Raw genomic sequence first — 26,563 nt, 5'->3', positions numbered from 1 at the left:
CCAGATCCAAGCCAGAGACCAACTGCCATTACATCAAGAATTGTTAAAAAGCCAAATTAATCTAAAGTACTGGATTGGACCTGAAGCTCTGCCTCCAGGAGGCGGTGATCCCTGCAGAAATGACTTTGTTGAACACCCACAATAAGGTGGACCATACGGCCAAATCTGCCTTAAGAGCAGCAGAAACTCTAACATGATGATGAGGCCGGGACAGCCCCGACATGGTGTCATACACATGGCTCCAAAAGGTGTGCCTTGGTGCGATAACCTTACGTGCAAAATTCATATGGCCAGCTAGTTCCTGAAGGGTGAACATGGTGACCTTCCTGGAGCTGGCCACTTCCAAAATATTTGTCTGAAACAACTCCAATTTGACTAGGGGAAGTCTGCAACATTGGGATGAGGAGTCAGTTTTGATTCCCAGGAAGGTGAGAATGGTGGAGGGGCCTTCAGTCTTTTCCATGGCAAGGGGAACCCCGAGCTCTTCTAGCAGTCTAGTAAACCGATCTATAAAACATTCACCAGAGTTGTAGTGACCCCCAAACAAAAAATCATCTAAGTAATTTACCAAGAACTGCAAACCAGCCCACCTCCTGGCTGCCCACTCCAGAAAGGACCTAAAGCAATGAAAAATGGTGCACGATATTTATTTATTTATTTATTTATTTATTTATTTTATTTTATTTATATAGCGCCCTAAGCCCGAAGGCTCTCTGGGCGGTGTACATAAAAGATAAAACAAGCACAGTGTATAAGTACAATAAATACAATAAATCAAGAACCAAAAACAAACAAACAATAAAAGAACCAAACAACGTCCAAAATACAAGATAATAGTGAAATACTGTTAAAATACACTTTAAAATGCCTGGGAGTATAAAAAGGATTTCACCTGGCGCCGAAAAGATAGTAGCGTCGGCGCCAGGCGCACCTCATCAGGGAGACTGTTCCACAGTTCAGGGGCCACCACTGAAAAGGCCCTAGTTCTAGTCACCACCCTCCAAGCTTCTCGATGGGATGGCACTCAGAGGAGGGCCTTAGATTTTGAGCGCAGTGTACGGGTTCATATTGGGAGAGGCGTTCCACCAGGTATTGCAGTCCCATGCCATGTAGGGCTTTATAGGTCAAAACCAGCACTTTGAATCTAGCCCGGAAACAAATAGGAAGCCAGTGCAGACGGGCCAGAACAGGTGTAGCCCCTAGACAGAATCCGTTCCACATAAAACTGACCCACAAAGGAGAAATCCAACAAGTCAAAATCAAGGAGATGGACAGGAAGGAGATGGAAAACTGATTTGATGCTACATTTTTCCATAAGGGCACCCTTCCCACAGCCTGAGACCATGCACATCTCACTATTGAAATGCACAATCTGTCAGGGATAAAATCATTAACTGATTCATCCTAGGAGTAAGAGGAATGGTGTATCAGGAGAAATTTGGCCAGTGCCTTCTTGGACATTATGACCAATGGGAAGACCTAAGCGAGGGGATGAGAGGTGAAGGGAAGGGGCCTAGGAGCCTATCAGCCTTCCATTCCTTGTCAGTTTTTTTCTTTGCCCACTGCTTCTGACAGGGAATTTTGGGATCTGTTGGACCAGGAAATTGAAGACACAGGCTTGCAGCAAAGGTAGGTCTTTATTGGTTACATGCACACAGTCAGTCTCCCTTGAATGTGGTGGAGCACTGCAGCATGGCACTATTCGCCTGGAGGTTTTATACATTCCAGGACAAAGACATTAGCATATCCCAATCAGGGAGGGACACATACGCATTACATAGAGGTTACACTGTATACATTATTTTCTAGTCAATCAGGTAATATTCAGCAGTTCTCATACCAGCATATTTCTACTATGAGCGAATACATTCCAGTGCTAATCCTTCCCAGGTCTTGGAGAGCACAGAGATGTCCTGTACCAATGTTCTGCTCCCCTTACCTTATCTTCTTGAGCCAAGCTGTACCATGCATACCTAGTTACCATGGTTACATGTGCATAACAGGCAGGGAAGACAGCACCAATAAGAGGATTTTTAGCTGGCCTGCTTCACCATGAAAATATTATAAATCCTATAGTTTTCTAAAAGAATATATTTTGTTTACTGTTTGTAACTAAAAATTCCCCATTACTTCCATGCCCACCATGGACCTGAGGTTGCAGGACATAAAAGCCCACCTGAGGCCTGAGTATGGGATCTGAAAACCAGACAAAAAACCAAAAACTGAGCCTCCTGAACTACAGGATAAAGCCTAAGTAGGAAGCATAACTGGGCTGGGTCCCTTTGCTTTGAGCTGTGCCAGAGGTTTCCCTGCTTCTTTACCCCCTGAGGAGTTCCAAACCCCATCCTTGAAGTGCCTACCCCTGGGGCAGCTAGTACAGGTGTGGAGGCCCCCACAGATGGTGCATTCATGCCTGAAAAGGCACAGGTTCCACCCACAGAAGCTGCAAGAGCTAAACTTACAGCAGAGCAGGCAAGACTGAACCCTCTGCCCAGCTAACCCACCAGCACGAGCAGAAGAAGACTGCTTAACTAAAAGGTAGCCACCTGCAAATGGCCAAAAGTGTTACATGAACTGCAGCCAAAGGTACATATTAAATGCTGCCTGCATATAGAATGCTTCATCATATGAGAGCCAAGTTGAACCCACAAATTCAGAATATCCTTGATAGATGATGTCCAAATACTTCATGAGGACAGGGACCTGTTGTGGTTGCTCCTATAAGTCACAACTCCCACATTAGTTAAGCAAGCAGAGAGCCAGTTAGCCCAAGTCCTATCCACTCTGCTGCTTGGGCTTATCCTGAGCCTTGTCATCCCCCTTACCCTTGACCTTCTTAATGGGCTCGCTACAGAGAAGGGACAACATGACAAAAATGAAGAAGGAGCTCATGGATGAGTTTACTTATTTTAAAGGTGACTGCGACACTCATCTTGAAAGATCTAGATTAGGAGTTCATATACTGCATGTTGTAGATGGAAGATTTACCCTCCACACACTTGTTATGAAGTAGGACAGTCAGAGACACACTTCTGAGCACATGAAGGCAAATACAGCACAAGCAATTATGGAGTGTCTCTAAAGCAGATCAACAGCATTAGCTCAGATTATGCAGCTGGTATGGTCAAATCTGTTAGTGTGTGATTGCAGATCAGAAAGAAGAGGAAAGCCACAATTACGATTATGATGGTGAAAATGAAAAGGAGAAACATTTGGTTGTGTGTGAAGAAAAGACTCCAGCATATGTTATACCTGCTGCTATTTTATGTTAGGTAGGTATAGATATAGATATGTCAGAGTTAAGTGGATGTGATATTTACTGTTCTATTTTTGGCTACACATTTTACTGACAATTGATTGTAAGTTTTGTCCTACGTGCTGGGATCATCTCGTACAAGGAAGAGCAGGATATAAGCATTTTAAATGAATAAATATGACAAAGCAAATCCAATAGCTTCAGGTGATAGAAGGATTTACCTTTGTTCAAGTGTTCATTTGGAACACTTGAAAAATCCTGAGCAGTTTATGAGGAAGCAGAAGAGCAAGACCCCACCCTCAGGCCATCTTTCCTTAAAATTCTAGCAGCTTCAAAGAAGCACTGTGGGAAAAGTTGTGCAATGATTCATGGTGATCCTGCACCTATCTTGCATCTTTTGGATAAGAATAAGGAAAATCCTGCAATACTTTTGACTAAAACAGTGAATGTTTGAGTGTTTTAAGTCTGGTAGTTCAAAACGTGAACAAATATCCAAATAGTTTTCAATAGGAAATAATGAGCCATCCAGATGATGTGACTGACTTGCTCTGCTCCTCAAATACAAATAAATAAGAAACATTTGGTGGAAGCAGGAACAAGAAACATATGAGTCCTTTCCTAGATTTTTGGATGGCCTACACTTTTTGGCTGGCCTAGCAGGCTAAGCCAAGAACTGTAGTTACCAGCCCTCTCCTGCCCCACTCTACACCAACAATGGGTGGAGGTGGAGCATGTGCTGTTGGGCACCACTTCTCCAAAATGCTCCATGCACCATCAGGAAGCAGCATCCAATGATATCCCTACCTGGACAGAACTGTGCACTGTTGGGTGTCAACTTCTCAAAGATATATGGACTGCTTTTTGGAAATAGCATTTAATGATCCTGCATCCCACTGTTTCCCATGGGGAAGTCCAGGTGGGGCAGGAGCAGAGCTTGGAAAAGTTACTTTTTTGAACTACAACTCCCATCAGCCCCAGCCAGCATGGTCACTGGATTGGGCTGATGGGAGTTGTAGTTCAAAAAAGTAACTTTTCCAAGCTCTGGGCAGGAGTATAGGTTGTTGGGCACTCTAGAGCAAAAGTACACAGGGTGCCTTCAGGCAGTGGCATCCAACAACCCCCTCCACCTTTGCTGCTTCAAAGTAAAGAAGTCTAGCAGTAATGAGGGATTGACAGTTTAATCCTATGTGGCTATGGCTCTTCAGACACCTTTGCCTGCTGCTAAACAATGCCCAGGTTTTTTCCCAACATTGAAGCTGAGGATATGAGAGTCATTGCCATGCAAAAGCTCAAATGAATTTACTCACCCTGTAACTTTTATGTTGGAAGGGGGTCTGGTCTCTTGTGACATTTACCCTAGGACAGTGTCACATTTGCCAAGGTGAACATGGCAAAAGTTTTTTATCAAAACCTTTTTTGTTGATGAGCTTCATCATAAGAAAAACAAAAATCTTCTGCATTAAAAAAAAAAACACCTGAACCAGTTTGTAAAATAATAATACTGATTATGATCATAATAATGATGGTGATGATGATTAGGGGACTAGAAACAAAGCCCTCTGAGGAGAGACTGAAAGAACTGGGCATGTTTAACCTTGAGAAGACTGAGGGGAAATATGATAGCACTCATCAAGTACTTGAAATGTTGCCACACAGAGGAGGGCCAGGATCTGTTCTCAATCATTCCAGAGTGCAGGACACGGAATAATGGGCTCAAGTTACAGAAAGCTAGATTTCGGCTGAACATCAGGAAAAACCTCCTGACTGTTAGAGCGGTACGACAATGGAAACAATTACCTAGGAAGGTGGTGAGCTCTCCAACCCTGGAGGCATTCAAGAGGCAGCTGGACAGCCACCTGTCAGGTATCATTTAACTTGGATTCCTGCATTGAGCAGGGAGTTGGACTCGATGGCCTTCTGGGCCCCTTCCAACTCTACTATTCTATGTTTCTGTGATCTAAGAATTCTATGATGATGATGATGTTCATAGCTCATGCTACAGGTTAGAGCAGAAAGAACCATTTCTGGTTAAATTCATCCTGTAACATCACTAACCCAATATGATTAACAGATTCTTGGAAGTTATTAACCCTAGTCAGGCATTTGGATGAACATGTGTGGGCTTTCAGTGAAAAGAAGGTGGGGGCACATGCATGACCCACTCCTAAAATTCCCATGTGCACCAGCTTCACTTTTGTGCTAAATCTGGGCTCCTGCTGGGAGGAAGGGCAGGATATAAATCAAATAATAAATAATCAAATAATAAATAAATAAATAAAATTTGCAAAGGATGAAAGTGGAGCTGGCATATGTGGGGATATTAGGGATGGGCCCTGTGTGCACTCCCCTCACAACATAAGCCCACATCCATTCACCTTAATTCTTTTACAAATAAATACTTTTTCTCAATGAAATATTTATCCTTATATTCATTTTATGGTGTTACACTGCATTAGATATTAATGTTCATAAAATATATTTGAATCAGTTCAAAACTAGTTCAAGTATCTAAACTGGATAATGAACCCATAAGTTAAATATAGTGATTAACCTGATGCAGAAATGAACCAAAGTGTTTAATGATTCAACTTCTTGCTGAAATGGACCAGGCAAATACAAAAATAAAAATGCCATCTCCCCTCCAGAGTGGGTAAAGCCTGCCAAATTACAGGCAAAATTGTTTAGGGTTTTTGTGTCTGTCTGTCTGTGTGTGTGTACTGGGCACAACATATTGATTTTTTAAAAGGAAATAATTATTTTTAAATTTTGAAGCAAAATTGGATGAAATTTAGAGGGATGTTTGTACTTCTGAGGGCATGCATCTTTCCAAACTTCAGAAGGATAATTGCAGTCCCACAAGCTCAGCCATTGCAGTTTTAGAGTCAATTTTTTAAAAAAGGAATTACTCAATCTCCCCTAAGGTTTTGGGGGCAATTGGTCTGAAAATCACAAATATGAGAGAGGTGCCCCTAGATAAGATACCTGCCAAATTACAGACAAAGAAGTTGAGGGGGGTTTGTAGTAGGCACCTTTAAATTTGATTTTTGAGTGAGAAGAACTCAAACAGATTCATTTTCCTGGTATAGTCATTCCTACTGTTTGCCAATTTGATTTGTCAGTCATAAAGGAACTCTCCCTCTTCCCATGCTGGTGTTTGCTCTCCCTTCTGCCATCACCCCATTCTGGCGTCATGTTAAGCTTAAAGTCACTACTTTCACATTCAGCAGATGTTTATCTGAAACATTTTTTTTAAAAAAAATCTGGATCACCCAGGCCCAATGAAGTGGCTCAGGGATCCCAGCTTTAATTTGTGCTGCCTTATACAAATCCCACTTCCCCTCTGACAAGCCCAAAATCTCTCTGAGGCACCACACTTTGGTATTTGGCATTCTACAGAAAATGAATTGTGGCCAAAGCTAGCAAAGAAAGTAGCAAAAGGTCTTTTCATTATTTATCATGGCTTGAGAAACATTTTTTTTAAATGGAATGCTCTTTGCATGCCCTACCTAATATGGTTTAATTAAAAATAGTATCTCCAGAATACATAGGGATGTTTATTATCACAGATGGATCAAGTAATTCAAGACCTAACTTAGAATGTTGGGAACAACCCTGTGGCACACGTTTTCTTTCTTCTGCAAACATGTTATGAAATCTCGCCTTCATGAACTGGTCTTTCTTAATAATGCTAGTTAGTATTGCCAGGTCATAACCCAGAGATTCTCCTTGTACCCAGTAGATCTTCTGCAGGGGAGTATTCCAAGTCACTTGTTCTCTCCCTTTGGGGGAAACCTGAAAAAGCTACTCACCAACAAAAATTAACCAAGAAAGAGACAAACCCAAGAACTAGTCCCTGCAGCAACCTTCTCCAATGCTAACTCGCTCCCTGTATTTACTCAAGCAACATGGGACCAGATAACAAGAGCCAAGGACTTGTTCACCTGTACATCTTCCAATGTGATAGCTATCATCATTTACCAGCAATGTCCCTCTGCCATTTACATGGACTAAATAACTCAGCATATAGGCATAAATCTGCCAGAATATGATTTTATTTATCAGGGTAGTACATTAATACATAGATGGTTGGCAATGTTATGGCTAAGGCTCTTATGGACTTCTGACACTATATGAAAAGGCAGCAAGGAAGAACAGCAAATTGTCTAGGATTAATTTATCTTTGAGGATTGTTAAAGAACAGATATATAAATAAATTGTGGGAGAAAAGATGAAAAACAAAAAAAAGAGCGACAAAAGTAATGGTAAAATAAAAATACCTATCATTTAACAGAATATGAAACCTGTTTACGGTGGAGGCCTTAAATCCACCTTAACATTTATTTTATTTCTTACCAGTTTGTCCTCAAAATTATGGAATCCATTCTTGGTTTTATTAAGACTTCCCCTGCTTCTAAAATGGAAGATAATGGAAAGAACAGAGCCAGACTAATATGAAGCAAATGTTTCAAATAACTCAGGACCAGCAAATGAAATACTTTAAAATGCAATTCTCAGAAATAATCTGACTACTTTCCAGGTGAAATAGCAATTCGAATTACTTTTAGCAATCTCGCCACTTCTGTCTTGATTGGAAGTCATACCACGGTCGTCATGGTAGCCCGCATGGGAACAGCTTTACTGTGCCAAGGAAAAGGTAATCAGTAATCAATTACTTTGAAGTAATCAGTATTACATACCTCTTAATGCATTACTTTTCAGATCCAGTAATCAGCAGTTCAATACAGTTGCTTCTTCAAACGGCTTTAATAACTGTACGCACCAGGTTTTGTTCTTCATATTTCTGGTAAGAAGCCTCTCTGATTTCTGACACAATTAGCTAGCCAAATAATCTAAGGCAATGATAGCCTTCCTGTGGCATGGGTGTCCCAAGTTGCATAGGCAGCAGAAGATTGTACTGTTTTGGACTGGATCAAGGGTGTCCATGGATAGGTTTGCATGGTTTCCTGAGGCTAACAGTACAATCCTATACACATCAACTCAGAAGTAAATTTCATTAAATTCCATTGTGATTATCAGTGGTAATACCCAGGCAACTGGTACAGGATTGCAGCCTCAGACTCTGCGACTCAGAGTGGTGACATCTGGGGGCTACTCATATTTATTAGCGTTGTTCATAAAGAAGTCTCAAAGTGATTTACAAAAATAGATAAAATACAAAATGACATACAAAAAAAAGATTTTTCAGCATTTTTTAATTATTACATTGATATGACATAAATATACCCTCCCAAAATAATAGACAGGTATAGCTTATCTAGCATAACGTATAATACAAAATTAAGAGTAAGGGAAGAAGAAGGGAAGAAATCAAAATACAGAAAGAATCTCATAACCAGATAAGTGTTTTTAAACTTAGGAGGGGAAGAGAAGTCATTATATTGATGTAAATGAATTAAATTGAGCTAATTCACCCATTACTTTATCATACCAAATTATATAAACAAGACTCATCTCTCTGTGAACTTATTTTATAGGAAGTAATATAGTAAACCTCATTCCTGTTATATGTCATTTTTATCATTAGTACTGTTTCCCAGATCTTTCCCAACCATTCTATCAATGCTGGGGGGGTTGTTGTTCTTCCAATGTTTTTTTGCTACTGTGAACAAAGTTGGTAATAATTGAAAGTCCATGTTTGTAACATCCGACAGAACATGCACAGGAGGGTTGTTTTAGGATTTGTCAATATTGTTTGATCTGTCATTTCCTGTATATCTAAAATTGCTTCCCAAAACTGTTTTATTGACTTACACAATTTTTTTAAAATACAAAAAAACTCTATAAAACATAGAAATGCTAAAAGTATTCATCCACCACCAACAATAACAAGGACAAATATCCTGTTTCATACCACTAAAAGATGAACACCAATAACAGGTCATAAATCACCCCACATTAAGATCCAAAAGCATGGGGGAACAGGAACATCCTTGCCTGGCACTGAAAGACTCAAAATGTTGGTACTGTGTGTGCTTCTTTGGAGAGATTTCACAATCAGGGAGCCATCACTGAACAGGCCTGTTCTCTCATTGCCACCTTCCATATCTCCCTGTGAGAAGTCACACAGAGAAGGGTCTCTGATGACAATCGTAGGATCTGGGTAGGGATATATGAGGAGAGGTGGATCTTGAGGTATTGGAATCCTAAGATGCATAATCCTTGATAGGTCAATACCAGTACTTTAAATTCAGTCCAGAAATCAATTGGTAGTCTGTGTAATTAAGACAGGATTGTGTAATATGCTTGGTCATCCTGGTCCCAATTAGCAATTTGCACATGCAAAATTACTTAATCACAGCTGGGACACACACGTACTATAACAGCATACTTGAGATCAGGAATATCCAGTATGGTGCACTCCATGTCGGACTCCAGCTCCCGTCATCCCTGACCATTGACCATGCTGATAGGGGTGATAGGAGATGGAGCCCAACAACATCTCCAACATTCCTTTCTTGGGCAAGATAATAGAACGAGTGGTAGCCGCCCAGCTCCAGTGCTTTTTGGATGAGACGGACTATCTTGATCCATTTCAATCTGGCTTCAGGCCCGGCCATGGAACTGAGACAGCTTTGGTCGCCTTGGTAGATGACCTCTGCAGGGAACTGGACAGAGGGAGTGTGTCCCTGTTAGTTATACTGGATCTCTCAGCTGCTTTCAATACCATCGACCATGGTATCCTGCTGGGTCGCCTATCTGGGATGGGACTTGGAGGCACGGTGTTACAATGGCTTTGATCCTTCCTAGAGGGACGGACCCAGAGGGTGGTTATGGGGGATGCCTGCTCGACCTCTTGGCCTTTGACCTATGGGGTTAATGATACCAAGGAAGCTGTCCAGGTTCTAAACCGATGCCTGGTATCAGTGATGGGCTGGATGGGGAAGAACAAGCTGAAACTAAATCCCGACAAGACAGAGGTGCTCCTTATCAGTCGTAAGACGGATCAGGGAATAGGGATTCAACTTGTGCTGGATGGGGTAACACTCCCCCTGAAATCACAGGTTCGCAGTCTGGGAGTACTCCTGGACTCGGCTTTGAGCCTGGAGGCCCAGGTCTCTGCTGTGGCCGGGAGTGCTTTTGCTCAACTGAGATTAGTTCGCCAGTTGCACCCGTTCCTTGACATGCCAGACTTGACTACGGTGACACATGCCTTAGTTACATCCCGATTAGATTACTGTAACACACTCTACGTGGGGCTGCCCTTGAAGACTGCTCGGAAACTTAAATTGGTACAAAGAGCTGCTCCCAGAATGTTAACTGGAGCTGGGCCCCGAGAACATACAACTCCTCTGTTATACCAGCTCCACTGGCTGCCAATTTGTTTCCGGCCACAATTCAAAGTGCTGGTTTTGACCTATAAAGCCTTATACGGCTTAGGTCCAGGTTATCTGTTAGATCGTGTCTCCCTCTATGAACCTATCCGGACTTTAAGATAATCTGGTGAGACCTTACTCACTATTCCATCTTTTCCGCAAGTTCTTCTTGCGAAAACACAGAATAGGGCCTTTTCGCTGGCTGCCCCCAGATTGTGGAACTCCCTGCCCAGTGAGGTTCGATTGGCCCCTTTGCTTTTGTCTTTTCGTGCCCAGGTGAAGACTGTTTTATTTAGACGAGCTTTTAACTGAAATTGACAAATATTTTTATTTTCTCTTGATTTTTAATCATTTTAAACGTCTTAATCTGTATGATTACTGTTTTAATTGTTTATGGTTCTTAATTGTAAGCTGCCCTGAGTTCTCCAGAAGTAGGACGGGGTATAAATATTATATAAATAAAATAAAATAAATAAATAAATAAATCTGGGCTCCTGCTGGGAGGAAGGGTGGAATATAAATCAAATAATAATTAATAAATAAATAAACATCTGGAAGGCACCAGCTTTATACTTGATTTGCAACACACTTTGCAAAAACAAATAAGGGCAAATGATCTAGTTAGGGCAAACATCTGTGAGATCCTAAAATGCTTGGAAATGTACATGTGCTGCCACCTTATTTATTTATTATTATTTAATTTATAGCCCGTCCATCCTCCCAGCAGGAGCCCAGGGGGGCAAACAAAAGTACTAAAACACTAAAACATCATAAAAACAGGCTTTAAAGTACATTAAAACAAAACATCTTTAAAAACATTTTTTTAAAAGCTTAGTGCCACATTTGTGATGTAATACTCATATCAGCAGTTAGGGAAGCTACTTTAGATACTGAGTCAGATCTATGGTCCACCTACTCCAGAATTGTCTCATATAGCAGATAGGTAACCGCTCTTTCAAGGCCACAGGCAGGGAGTCTTTCTCAACTCAGTTACCTAAGGCTGTTTCAACTGGAGATTCCAGGGTTTAAACCTGGGAGTTTTTTGTGTGGTATATGTGCTCTACTGCTATGTCTCCTCCGCTAAATGTCAATTGTGGCATTTTATATGGCTATAACACTGGTAAGGCTTCACATTTACTTTTAAACTACTGAGAGTGTTTTAGTCTGGGCAACTTCCTGAGGGAAGATGTATTAAAGTGATTAAAGTGCTTTTAGGTACACCAGACATTAGTTTGAATTATTCAAAGACTTTATAGATGAACATTGTAAAAAGAACAGGTATCACAGTGCTCCTGCATGGTCTGCAAAGAATGTCCATACTAGGCATATAGGGAAGAGCTGCCCTTTCCTTCCTGAATATCAGGGATGAGTGTATGTCACCCATGCTACCATTATGATCCTTTGGTTGGCTCTGTCTGTGTTGCACTCTGCCTGCCTTCAGGTTTAACTGGAAGAATTTCTAACGTTAGTAATAGAATCGGCACATGCTCAGTTCTTTACAGTGTTCAGCTTCTTTCTTTGCCTTAGAAGTTACTGCTGCACAGGAGTGCATATGTACATTGATTAAATCATAGCCCCCAAAAGAATTGCTGCCATCACACAATAAGGTAAGTGAAAGGGGGTACATGTTGAAAGGCTTACACAGGAGGTGGGATCCCATCTACCCTCAACATGTGAACATCAAGGGTGGGACCAAGGAAGTTGTGTGAAATATGGAGCTGCACTAGTGGTACAGCCCTGTTGCTCTTTTGAATGTGTGGATCCTCTTCACCTGATTCATGTGGGGAGAGGGCTATAAATATTTTGTGTCATGCTTTAATCAATGCATGTATTTTCATTTTTGTTTTATTAAAACATTTACACTCTGTCCTTCTGGTGCAAAAGCACCACTCAGCATGACTTACATTTAAAATTACTTTTTTCATAAAAAAAACAATATAAAAGAACTAAGCAAAAAGACAGGAACTGCAGTAAAAGCCAAGCATAAAATCATCATCTGTCACATGCAACAAAAATAAAAGTCTTTAGTACCTAACGAAAAGTAGCAGTGGAGTGGAGAGGTAAGGTGTTCCATAATGTAAGTGCAAAAGTCGAGAAGGCCCTCCTTCCATTCAAACATTGAGGGGAGCGATCAGGATAATATAGAAGGAGGCATTCTCTACTGCTTTAACCACAATCACCAATACTCACCAAGGGTCTGGATCTCAGGAGGGTTAGGCCTATTTCAGCAAGCTGGTCAGGCCAAAGTTTCTGACCAATGGGAATGGCAAAATCATAGAAAGAGGGAAGCTGAGATCACTTCAAAAGACAGCTGTGGTGAAAGGAGCAGGTAGCGGTACTATTCAGACCAAAGATTCCAAGCAATGGCTTTCAGAAATTGAACCAGGAACAGTCTAGTAGAGGAAGCAGGAAGAAGAGGCTATATTGGGCAGGCAATGCCCTGAACTACAGAAGCAACAGAATCCTCGGGTTATAGGTGACAGCTGAGGCTGATTGTTTAAAATGTTTCCTCACAAAACTGCAAATAAATAAATTCTGCAAATTAAAAAAAAAAGCATATCAGACAGAAAGGTTCTAGTCTAGCTTGTTTCCTGCTGTGCTAGGTTTTTTCCCCCTTCAGACTTTTTTATAATGTTGAGGAGCATTCCAAATTGCTACACTTCACCTCCTGCACGTTGATGTGAATTCTACCACATCAGAACTATGTTAACTCATTTTCACCTCATTCTGCTCTAAGTGTAAATCAGGACAAACTCAACTAACAGGAAGGGGAAATTCGTATAAGGAGACCAAATGGCAGGAACCCATCACAGCAGGGAGGGGTGGTGTACAGCAAAGTCCCCATAACTTGAGCACTATGCGTCCTCTGAAAGTAGGCCTCCACTAGCTCAGTGATTTTAAAGGCTGGGAGTTCAAGTATGCCTGTATGTGATTCACCCTATGCATTGCAATTTTCCTACAGGATCTTCATAGAAAAAATAGCTTCATGTGTGAAATACAGGTGCCTCAGTGGAGGACAGCTGAAACATTGTTGAATGATGAAGTAGGTTTCAGCGGGTAGCAGCTCCTTTGACAAAATGAGTAACAGATTTTTAATTCCTATCATGGTCCTTGATTTTCTTATTTCCCAAGATGTATTGGTGCCTACATTATGAAGTTGCCCACTGTGCTTAATTGTCTGCAGAAATGATCCTTATAATGTATAGTTAGCACAATATTCCTATCAGTAAATTCATTTAAGTTAAAAAAAAACACATTGGTCCCACTCCCAAGCACTTCCAAGTACTTCCTTATCAGACCTGTCTTTGTCATTATAATCTTTGCTCTTCCACATTATGTCATGTTAAGCTTCAGAAAAGATTGGTGGAAATAAAAAAAAGTCGTGATAGATGATGGCCAACTGGCAATGATAATAATGAAAAGGAGAAGAACAAAAAGAAAGTATGAAGAAATTAGATGTCTTGATCTTCATTTGCTCAAGGTCATTTTGACATGAGTTGCAAAGAACTGTTCTGTGGCTCGACATTTCACTCTGATCACTGATGTACGTAGTAGTGCTGTTCCATTTACTGCTATTGTTATTCTGTACTTCTTCATGCACATGATCAGGTGAAATTATTCACCTCATGGAATAAAGCAGCAGATCATTCATTAATAACTAAAAACCTCTGTGAACAAAATGGTTTTAACCCGATGATGCTATTGTAGGCACCTCCCTCACTTGTCTGGGGAGGGAGGTCATTCCATAAGTGAGGCATTCTCTAATGCAGATCTCAGTAATGACAGGTTCATATGGGGGAGAATGGCACTTCAGATATCTAGGTCCCTCCCAAGCAGTTTAGAATTCTAAAGATTAAAAGGTAGAAACAGAGTGGTGGGGAAACCCTGGTTTTGAGCTCAGACATGTAATCTAGAATTCAAAATACTACACAGTCCAGATCCAATGAATTGTAGGAAATTAATTTTCCATCATGAACCTACTTGACCCCCAGCTCAACAACTCCTTGTTCTTTCCCAGTGTAAGATTTATAAAGGTGCAAAATAGACCCTCCTCTGTAGTGAGTGACACTTGTGTTTCCCCAGAGAAGTCCACCACACAACATTTCTTCTTGTCTTCTGTTCTTAGGCCTAGATAACACTGAGGTGGAGCATCTTTGACTGGGCTGTAACATTTCACTTCATCTAGAAAACTGGGGTTCTAAGCTAATTTCGTCCCTGACGTACTTGTTCTCTGCATGGAGGGGTATGTTGTTGCAGAGCATTCCATGAGGGGAGCTCCTGCCACATTCCTGAAGTGATACAGCCCACCTCCTCAGAAAGAACTAGACCTTTGTGAAACACACTTTTTTTTCTCACCAAGGCTATTAATTTATTTCTTCTGCTCTGTTAATAATATAGTTTTATGCTGCTGCTGCTGCTGCTACTGCTTAGATTTTATTTTGTTTGGGGGTTTAATGTAATGTTATACTTTGTTCTATAGGTCATTCTGGGTAACAGGGCTAGGTTTTGCCCTTTTTCGTCATTAGCCAATCCTGTAATTGGAATGTTGAGAGAGAGGAGAGTGTTAAAAGGACTATTTAGTCAGTTGGGAGTTCACTTGGGGGGGTTGGATGGGTTTTGTGAAGGATGCAGGGAGAGTTCAGTTGGGGGGTTAAAACAGAGAGAAACAGTGAGTTGGGTGCTGGGTGAGAGTAGGTTAATATAGCAACACTGAGAAACAGAGTTCAGAGAAAAGTGAAGAATTGTAACCATCATGCTATGTGCCAGCTGTACATGCTTGTTTTAAAGAAATTCTTGGTTTACAAATGAAAATTCTCTTTTTGTTTCACATTAATGCCTGGATCACTTGAATACTGGAGGGGTGATAAGTTAAAAATAATACTGGAACTAGTAGTGTAGTGGCAAATTCAGAAGTGCTGGTTCTGTTAGTCACAGCCACAGACTGGCCACAGTCACAACCCCTCCCCCCTTTTTTGCTGTGGGGTTGAGAATGAGATCCTTGTTAATGCCTTCTCCTACAACAGACATCCCTAGGAGCCAATAAACATGAAAGAGGAGAGTGTTAACTACTGAGAAGAGTCTTCTCAGTGGCTGACTCACTTCCTTTCACTCTGATTGGCTCCAATCAGAAGGAAAGGAAAAGGAAGAATGTTAGATAAATCTTCTCAGTGGCTAAAGTACTCCCCTTTCAGGCTGATTGGCTTGTAGGATCCTGGAAACATAGGGACCCTGCTGGGACCCTACTCCCCCCAAAAATAAGGGGCCTAAGACCCCCCTGCGACCCTGTTACATCCCTGACTAGAACCCATATAGAACTGGTCACACATATAAGGATCTATTGGGACACACAATCTGCACATTTGTTTTAGTGCTCCTATTTTAGGGCAGTCACCTCGCAGCCTTTCCCAACCGGTGTGCCTCCAGATGTTGTTGGACCACAACTCCCATCAGCTTCAGCCATTGGCAATGATGGCTGAGGCTGATGGGAGTTGTGGTCCAACAACATCTGGAGCCACACCAGTTGGGAAAGGCTGCCTCATGGGCTGCCAGTAACCTAGGACATGTTACATAATGGCAGGTGAGGTGGGACAGCTAGTCCCAGTGAAGGGAAATGACCTGGTTTCCATCATCTGGGGTTTTAGGAGGGCTGTCACAACTTGTTGTAAAGGTGGTATATAGATAAAGTAAATAAATACAAGGAAGTAGAGTGGAATTAACAGCAAAAATTGAGTCAACAATGTTGATTTAGTCTTTTTTCACACATCACCCTTCTGTTGGGCACATAATGTTTCCCTGCTCATAAAATAATACATGGTAATATCATTTGAGGGCAAATGATCGGAAGGATTTCTTTCATTGATGTGAAGCTGCCCATACAGCTTCAGAGTCCCTGTTTAATACCTGTTAGTAAGATCAAACTGGTGCTCTCAGTCAGGAGAGAGGGACTTCTCAGTGGTAATACCTCTATTGTAGAATGTTCTCACAAAGAGGTTTATCTGACACTTTATATATTGTCCTTTTAGTGCAAAGGAAAGATCTTTTATTTTCCTGAGCTTTTAAAATGCAATTTTAATCCTGCTGACTATTTTATGCTGCTTTTAAAAGTTTTGTGGCGATCATCATCATTTCTGTAAGCTACAAGATCTGAACAGGGTGGTTCATGACCAGAGCTTGGAAGTAACTAGTTACAAGTAACGAATTACTTGTAATTCATTACTTTTTTGAGTAACGAGTGGGTAATTCCTTTACATTTTGATTGTAATAGAACTAGGAGTAATTTTACTACTTTTGTGGAGTAATTGTAACATTTCCAGAATTACTTTGGGGCATTACTTGGGGGGGAGCAGGGGAAGCCTTCTGCTCCTCTGATTTGTGGATGAAAATCTGTGCCTCAAACTGGGCTTCTGTGCAGTGTTGCTCTTTCCTCATGCTCTGTGGATGGGTAGGAGGCGACGAGGGAGGAGGCAGAGAGTGAGACGGGGTGGAGTGGAGAAAACAATTATTAAAAAAAAGGATAGTGGTGGTGAAGAATGGAGTGGAGGGGAAAAGGATCTGGAGGTCAAGAACATGGATAAAGGAGAAGGAGGCAGCAGCAGAATGGAGATAAAGAACTGTGGAGGTGAAAGATGAAAAAATGTGTGTGTGTGTGTGTGTGTGTGTGTGAATACTGTGTTTGCACATGGCACACAAAGTGGCCTCTACCACCCTCTCTGGCTACTGTGCTGCATTTGCAGTATTTTAACTTTTTTGCATCTCAGGGGAAAATGTTTGCTTGAGTGAGTGTCCCTTAGTTGGTGGCAAAGCAGGGTCTGGGAGGTGATTAAGTGAGAGAGATTATGCTGGCTGGCTGAGGGGGGGCGAGGGTTGCACGTGGTTTGACATGCAAAGATCTGAGTAGTGGCCTCAGCCTCCCTCCCCACCACCCTTACCAGCGGAGAGACCACCATTGCTATCTTATGAATAAAAATAATTATTCTACTACCTCTGTATGTGTTTGTTTATTTTTAATGTTGTTTTAGACAGCAGCCAAGGCCAGCACCTCATAGGTGTTTTTTTTAGAAGTAACCGAAATGTAATTGTAGTGATTACTTTGAAGGAAAAGTAAAGTAATCAGTTACTTTCAGAGCAATTGTAATTGTAACGGTAATTACTACTTTTTTGGGCCATGTAACTGTAACTGTAATTTATTACTTTTTAAAAGTAATCTTCCAAGCTCTGTTCATGACAGATGCTCTTGGACGTCGCTGATTCATAGGGTCGCCAGAGCTTGGAAAAGTTACTTTTTTGAACTACAACTCCCATCAGCCCCAGCCAGCATGGCCACTGGTTTGGGCTGATCAGAGTTGTAGTTCAAAAAAGTAACTTTTCCAAGCTCTGAGGGTTGCCATAAGTCGTAGTCGACTTGGAGGCACATAACAACAACCACCACCCAAGGAATATGTCTAAAAGATGGTATAAAATACTTGATAGATAGATAGATACTCATTTTTAAAAGGTGCGACCCAACTGACCCCCCCTTCTTGTGTGTGAATTGGGCTGAACTGCTTCTCTCCATCCTAGTCTGATTGAAGGCCCTGTAGAAGTAAGAAGCATGGTGAATTATTCTTTCATAACTATTATCCTGTTGAGGACATGAACTATGCTTCCTTACCCCTTTGCAGGTAAGAATGTATTAGATTCTAGAGGAATAATGAGAGGAGGCAGCAGGGACAAGGCATGCAAAATGTATTGTAAATTTTCCTTTGATGAAGCCATACGGAACTGTATGTACAAGAAAGGGAAAGTATAATGTCACAAGATGAAGGATCTGATTAGTGAGTCCAAGGGGAAAGATTTCTGGGTGAAACAGGCAGGGGCTGCAAGCACAATACAGACTAGACAACCTTCATTAGAGAAGAGACATTTCACCACCCACAGAACTGAATTACATATGCTGGAAAGGTTGTGCTGCATCCCCCCCCCAAAAAAATGTATAATAAAGCATGCACTTCTTTTGTAATCAGGCATTTCTGTTTTTGTTAAACTTGCATCTCCCTGTGAGATGCTTTTACAGATGTTTTAAAAAGGTACAAGGTATCTCCCTTGACACTCAATGTGGTTGGATTCCAAAGATGTTCACTTCCATGGCATTCATTCCTTTAATCCAGAACAGAGGGTGGGAACCCATTATCTGTGTTCTGATGAAGAAGTCTTCAGCCTTGAGGTTTACAAAAGTGTTGAGATCAATGAGGTCCCCAGAGGAGTTAACACAAGAAACTGAGAGAATCAGACTAAATTCTTACAAAAAAAGTCCATACCCATTGTTGATAAGTCCCCAAGACTTCTATAACATGTGAATAATATGCAAAGCAGTAGAAAAGAATGATCTAGAGGTGTTTAGCTTCTGCATACTGGCATATAAGATCCTGACACTGGAAGACAATCAATGTTAGAGGTAGAAAGATGGGTGGCAGATTTACAGCCTTTCGTCTAGGTAGGGTACATGTAACCAGTACATAATTAAATCAAAACAGGGGCACAAATGGTTTGGCAAAACAAAGGAGCCAGGCAGCTTTCCTAGAGCCTGCCTGGATGAAGAACCAGATGCAACAGTAAGGGAAGGCATCATGTGCTCAGTGCTAGTTATTAGCTGGGATGGATCTGTCAATTTTGGTTCTCAGTTTCTCACTTTTCCAATCTTAAACCTAGTTCTCCACATTTCTGCAGCAATTTGAAACTTTTTTTAAAAAAAACTATCATGAAAATGTTCAGCATTTCAGTGTGAATTTCTTCTAATAAGCACAGTTTTGTATGCAGATTTGGCTGATGTACACATTTGCAAGCAATTTTTCCTAATATGCATTTTTGTATGTTTTTCATGAACATACTCATTTTTTATGCACAGAAATTGATCTGGAAATGTATGATGTCCCTTGTTAACTATGTTGTGTGAGACAATTTTGTTCATGGAATTCCAAGTAAGGATGGATGAGAATTTTGATACAGTTCACATTTTAAAGCAGAATTTATCAAATTTGCACTTTCCAAATCAGTATGAGAGCCGAAACACAGCCATCCTTAGAAATTCACATTTAATCGAATTTTGTGATGCAGAACTAAACAATATTTACAAAAAATGCGTATATGAGGGGAAAGTGTGCATAAAAATGAATATATGAGTGAAAATAACATGCAAAAATCCATTAGATAATGAGAATTGGCTTGCAAAAAATGTGTACCTTTGTTAAAACTGCTTACAAAAATGTGTTTATTAGGAGAAATTCACACTAAAATGTTGGAAAATTTTCATGATGATTTTTTTTTAAAAAAATGCAAATTGCTGCAGAAATTGGGAGCTGAATTTAAGATTGGAAAAATGAGAAACTGAGAGAACCGAAACTGACAGATCTTTCCATCCCTACCTCCGAGTAATGTACAGTTATTGTGACAAGAATTCACCCTAGAAATTGTGACAACAGAACCCATTCTGAACCAAGATAAGACACGTAGGTGCTAAACACAGTGGTGTACCTAGTGTATTTGACACCCGGAGCGGATCATTTTTAAAGACCCCCCTCCTCTATACCACAAAATTATTTTCAGTAATAATCATGAAATGAAACAAATAATAATAATGGCCAGAAAAGAAACCCAGACAGTGAAACGTTTCTTTTATTGAACTTCGTATATATAATAATGCCGGTAAAAAAAAATAAAAAAATAAAAAATAAAATAAATACAAAAGTACAAAAAATGGAAAAAAGTAATGGATTAATATGTTTTAATTACATTACTGTATTTTTTTTAAAAAAGGGAAGAAAACCTTATACCTGCATATTGGTCTGTCGCAGTAATGAATAATAACATCTGCTATCTTTTCGGCGCCTTTTGAAGACTTTCCTCTTTCAACAAGGCTTTTAAGTTGAGACCTATCCCTGCCTGCATCTGTGTTAGAATTGCTTAATATGTTTTTTAATAATGCTTTTAACCCTTTTAAAAGTTTTTTTCCTACTGTTTTTAATGCTGTTTTGTTTTAATGTATTTTAAGATCTGTTTTTATGATGTTTTAAAGTGTCTTTAGCACTTTGTTTGCTGCCCTGGGCTCCTGCTGGGAGGAAGGGCGGGATACAAATTAAATAATAAATAAATAAATAAATAAATAAATAAATATTTGCACAGTGTCTTTCTGATGGTGGAGTCATGAACACTGACCTTGGCTGAGGTGAGAGAAGTCTGCAGATCCCTGGATGTTGTTCTGGGGTCCTTCATGACTTCCTGGATGATTTTACACCTTGCTCTTGGAGGGATTTTAGCAGGATGGCCACTCCTGCTGTCCCAAACCTTTGCTATTTGGTCAATATGGCTCTGACTGTGGTTCAGTGGAGCCCCAGAGTTTTAAAGTTTTTTGGTGCTTTGTTTGGCGCCCTGGGCTCCTGCTGGGAGGAAGGGCAGGATACAAAATAAATAAATAAATAAATAAATAACATTACAGTTTCTGTTTTCGAGCCTTAACTTCTGCAAATTTGTCAATGACTTCATCAAAATTGACCTTCTTCACATATTCATGTTCAATAGGCAGTATAGCCAGATTTGTCATTCTATCTTTGTTCATAGTTGATCGAAGAACAGTTTTTATTATTTTAATTTTAATTTCAAAATGTTTCTTTCACATGAAGCAACAGATATACAAATAGTTAGGAAAAGTCTTAAACATAAGGATAAGTTTGGCAGAGATTCATAAAATCCCATTTCACAATAAATTCCAGAAATTGCAATACCGTCTGTGTCTTTGTTTCTTCGGGATCAATTCTAGCGGCTTTCAAATGTCTCTGTCATTGAAAAAAATCCACTAAAATATCTTCTCCAGAACATTCATCATAAATTTCTATTATATTTGGTAAAAACTTCTGAAGTTTTTCTTCTTCTGCAAAAATCAGAGAAAATGGCTGAATGATAGCGAACATTGACATTATTTGATCCATTGCTTTAGAACGAGTGTCCAGTTCTTGGTGAAAATGATCAAGGCATTCAAACATTGCCCTTTTGATTTCTTCTGGCAATGTAAGACCAGCATCTTTTGTCGTTTCTCCTGGCATTCTTCTTCAAAATTTGATTCTTTTTTTTCTGTGTAAATGTCTATTTCCTTACATTTTGTTGTTGCATAGTTAATGGCCTTCTCCACAGTTTCTGTACACCAATCTTCAAGCAACAATTTTAAAGCTTGGAGTTTCACTGTACATTGTTCAAGGCTGATTCTGGCTGTTTGTAAATATTTTTGTGTCTGATTAACCTCATCTAAAACTTCACACCAGAAAAAAGATAAATCAGAAAAGAAAAATTGCATACAGCAGAGAGCAAAATCTGAGCTGATCCTCTTGTGTCCACATTTTCTTTTGGATTGCACAGTACTTCAAAGGTTGAGATTAACTTTTCAGAATTTGTCTTTACTGCATGCACAGCTTCTTAATGAGCATTCCATCTTGTCTGGGAAAATCTTTTCACTGTTATACCTACATTCTGCAGCATTTTCCATCAATGAGGTGAGATTGAAAAGAATGAATAATTTTTTTCCAAAGTTCCAAAAAACGTCACACATGAAGAAACGCTTCCCGAAGAGTGAACTTCACAAAGGTTCAGAGAATGATTTGCACAAGGCACAAATAAGGATTTGGGATTAATTTCTTTGATTTTTGCCTGAACACCCCAATGAATACCAGCCATAGTTGCAGCGTTGTCATATCCTTGACCACAACAGAGGTTTATGTCCAGTCCATCACTATCCAGTTGTTTCAAGATCTCTTCTGTGAGTTCAGCAGCATTCTTCCTGGAAATAGGAAAGAAGCCCAAGAATGATTCCTTTATTTCAACTTTACCATCTTCAATATGGATGTATCTGATCACTTCACACATGCGATCAGTGTGTGAAACATCGGGAGTGCTATCAAAAAGAATTCCAAAGTATTTTGCTTTTTTAATATCCACCACTATTTTTTCTTTGATATAATTTCCCAGAAGATGAATGAATTCATTTTGAATTTTTGGAGATAAGTATTAAATCAATTTCCCTTCAGAAGGAAAAGCATGTTTAATTTTTACAAAATGTTCCTTCAAAATTGGGTCATAATTTGAGAGTAATTCTACCAACTCCAAAAAAATTCCTTTGTTTGCTGATGACATATCCTCTCTGTGACCACAGAAAGGAAGGTTTTGTTTGGCCAAAAACATAATTACGTCCAAAAGATGATGTAAAATGTCTCTTCATTTTTTTTCTCTCTTTATCCATTTCCACTTGATGGATTTTATCAATAGTTTTTTGGAGTTTCAGTCCCATTGCCAAGGTCTTCCATTTTTCTAAACAGGAGAGATGTTGTTCAGATATCTCATGTTCATGGACTTTAGGATTTAATTTCCACCAGATTTTAAAGCCAGTTATAAAGCTGGATGTTCCAGCTTTTGTCTCATTATCTGCAAACAGTCTGTAGCAAAAACAAAACAAACAATTTTTTGATTTTGAATAAACCATCCAAGTTCTCAACACTTTTTCACCATTTGGTAAAGATTTGTAAAACCATGAAGTTGTCAAGTGTCGACTGCCTCCTTTGCTCTTTTTTTCTTCTCGTTGAACTACAGAGAAAGGTCCATCTTTATTCTGAAGAGGTTCACTTCCCCTCTTAACCAGATTAACTCTCAAGTAGTCTGGAACCGGTATTGGCCCAGCAGCAATATCAGAATAAATTAAAATATCATCCGTTGTCTCTTCTTCATGAAAGTCTTGGTCTTGGTCTCTTTCTTCTCCATTATTATTTTTTATCCTGTTGGTGTTGACTCAGTCTCTTGCTAACATTTCTTTTTTCTTCCTCATTGCCAGTACTTATAGAAGATGATTCATTGCCACCTTTCAGCCTTACATATTTCAAAATAGATCCAGACATTGCTTCAATCACCTCCTCTTTTGCTTTTCTATTTTTCTTTGTTGAGCTCCACTGGGTCGATGTTGTTTCATGTTGGTACAGGTACCCTAATTATTGATGATTAACCACTATATAATTATAGTGTATGGATATTGATGAATTATAACATCTCCCAATATAATGAACTGAAGAAGCCAAAACTATTAATAAAATCAAAGGTGACTCTGCTTTCAGGCAGGCAGTTCTTTATTCAATGTATCATCATCATCATTATCATCCCTTGGCCACCAGCTTTCCCAACAGGGGATAGAATTCTTATTAAACGTACAACCCTCCCAACAAGCCACGACTTATTTATAAAATCAAAGCAGGCAAGCACTTCTGTTCTATCATCATCATCATCATCACCACCACCACCACCACCACCACCACCACCACCATCATCATCATCATCATCATTTCTTAGGCAACGACTTTCCCAACAGGGGATATAACTCTTATTAAAACTCTTATTAAACAAACAGCTCCAAGACAGGGAACAAAATCAAAGCTGCGGAGACAAAAATATGGGTGCAAGCCCAGTTGTGGCACAGTTAATCAAGAGCTATGTCTGGTCAACAGGAGAGTTTGAGTTGGAGAGTTGCACTAGGATCTGGGAGACCAGGGTTTGCATCCCCACTCAGCCATGAAGTGTGTCACTCGTGACCTTTGTCCAGCCTAACCTACCTCACAGGGTTGTTGTGGAGATTAAATGAGGGACAACCACGTAGACCACCTTGAGCTCCTTGGAGAAAAGGTGGGATGCAAATGCAGTAAAAGAATAAAGAAAGAAATATTTAGAAAAATTTGAGGGCAGGTTACTCCTTTAACAACTATCCCTATCCAAAACAGGGACACAGAGTAAAAAAAGGGAGGGAGGGCAGGCCTAGTTTCTTTAATAAATGCTTTCTGACCAATAGAGGGACACAACTAGAGCAGCAAAGGAGTGGGGGAGAGGAGAGAATGCATGCCAAAAACCAACTGCCAAAGGAAAGGAGTGGCAACATTGGTCCCTAAATATATGTCTCAAGAAGAACAAACTCAGACTAGACACCCACAAAGGTTTCTTAATGTTTTATAACTCAAGACTAGCTGCCAAGCAGGGAAGGTCTGTGACCCCCCCCAACCAAAAAATGGCTTGGGTGAGTGGGTAAAGAAGCACCAATGGTGCTTGATGCAACTCTTAGGAAGCAGCCAGGAGGCTTTCAGCTCCTGTTGCCCACGGTAACATGATGCCCCAGCTTCTCCTCTTCCTGCAGAGTGGAAAAGAGTGGGAACAGCTTTCCCTCTTCAAGCACAGAAGCCCATCTGCAGTTAGAAACAGGTACTTCTCCCTTTCCTGTTCTGCCTGGAGACAGATTGCTCTTTTCCCTCACTTCTACTGACAAAAGAGGGTGGGGGTCAGGAGGAGGAGGCACTGGAGCTTAAGCAAGCCCAGCCAGCCTCTTCTCTTGACACATTCACACTACACACACCTAGCTCGTGTGCCGGTCAGCAGTGGTGGGGGGAAGTGACTGCGCCGTAATGGAGGAAGGAGGACAAGAAGGCAGTGTGTCCAGTGCAGGCTGGCAAGCTGACGGAGCAAAGACTAGCTCAGCTCCCTGTTGCTGGTGTCTGTGTATGCCCACATGCTATTGAAGCCCCACCACCCATGTCCCAAGAATTACCACGGTAATCAAAATTAGCAGACAATGCACCCCCTTATTGCCTGCATCCGGGGCGGACCGCTCTCACTGCTCTGCCCTTGGTACGCCACTGGCTAAACAGTAATACAACTGCAATGTTTAAGTGTCTATTGTTTATTTGCAAAGGAGGAGGATAGGGAGGGAATCAGAACAGGTGGGTACACAACTTTTTTGGCAGAAGAGAAGCAATTATGACAGTAGGGACCCCTTCAGAACCAAAGTAAGTCATTTTTCAGTTTAGTTAGGCCCTCACTATTTGTAAAACAGCAATGCTTAAATGCCTACAGTATTTTTGCAAGGGAAGATGGGGAGAAAACCAGAACAACCTGGCTATGGTCCCATGTAGTGGGCACCAGCTGCCGCTGGCTATATACAATTAATTACTTGTATTTGCAATGCAACATGTAACATACAATATTGTAAATCTTAGACCAGGAATTACACAAGTTTGAAACTTGCCTGCCTGTGTCTGTATGTGTAGCCACGGTGTGTGCTCATGTGTGCACTCACATGTGCACTTCACCTTGCTGCTACTTCCATCTCCTTTTCTGTCTGTACAGAAAACATATATGGTTGGTACCGCATTCTGAAAGGTTCACCTTTCTAGATATTTTAATTTGAACTGAATTGCTGATTTGACTGTTACATGCCATATTAACACCATATTGATAGCACTGCCATTTTTTATTCTTGCATCTCTTATGAAAGAGGTCCCCATTTTTCCTCCCCAGATGGTATTTTGAGACTATCATTGACCACTATACTGTTTCCATATGGCAGATGATAGATGTAATTGTCCGTGAAAAGCACCCTAAACCTATCTCACTCATTTCACCTATATGAGCTATAGGTTCCAAGTAATATCTTGGAATGGTATCAAAAAGGCTGCTTAAAAGTCCCTCGGGGCTGATCATATTTCAAGTGACCCAAAAGCAATTTTATATAACTAGGCTGCACAAATACCAAAATGACACTGTAGCCATCTCACCAGGTTGCCTGGAAATAGAACAATTTTCAACACTTTTTGAACCAAGGTTCATGCAATTGATCAAAAAGCCTTCTTTTTCTGCTTTTAAAATGGTGCCGCTTAGATAATATTCCCCATTTCTTGACAAAAATATGCCTACCCATTAAGAAAAAATATATTTGTAAGTTAGCTTATTCAAACCTAAGATCATGGAAGTAGAAGAAGCTCTATGAGTTTATTCTAGTCGCTATAAATAGCTAACCGCTACCTACCCGCCTACACAGATGAAGAGGAAGGGTTTAGTCACATGTAATTGTTGTACTTAGAGTGTTGTTTTCCGAAGTCATAATTATCACTGCACTTTTGAAAATGTTGAAAACAGGAGGAAAAAT

The sequence above is a fragment of the Rhineura floridana genome, chromosome 9, assembly GCF_030035675.1.
Source record: "Rhineura floridana isolate rRhiFlo1 chromosome 9, rRhiFlo1.hap2, whole genome shotgun sequence".
Classification (NCBI taxonomy): Eukaryota; Metazoa; Chordata; class Lepidosauria; order Squamata; family Rhineuridae; genus Rhineura; species Rhineura floridana.
This window is presented reverse-complemented; position numbering follows the sequence as displayed.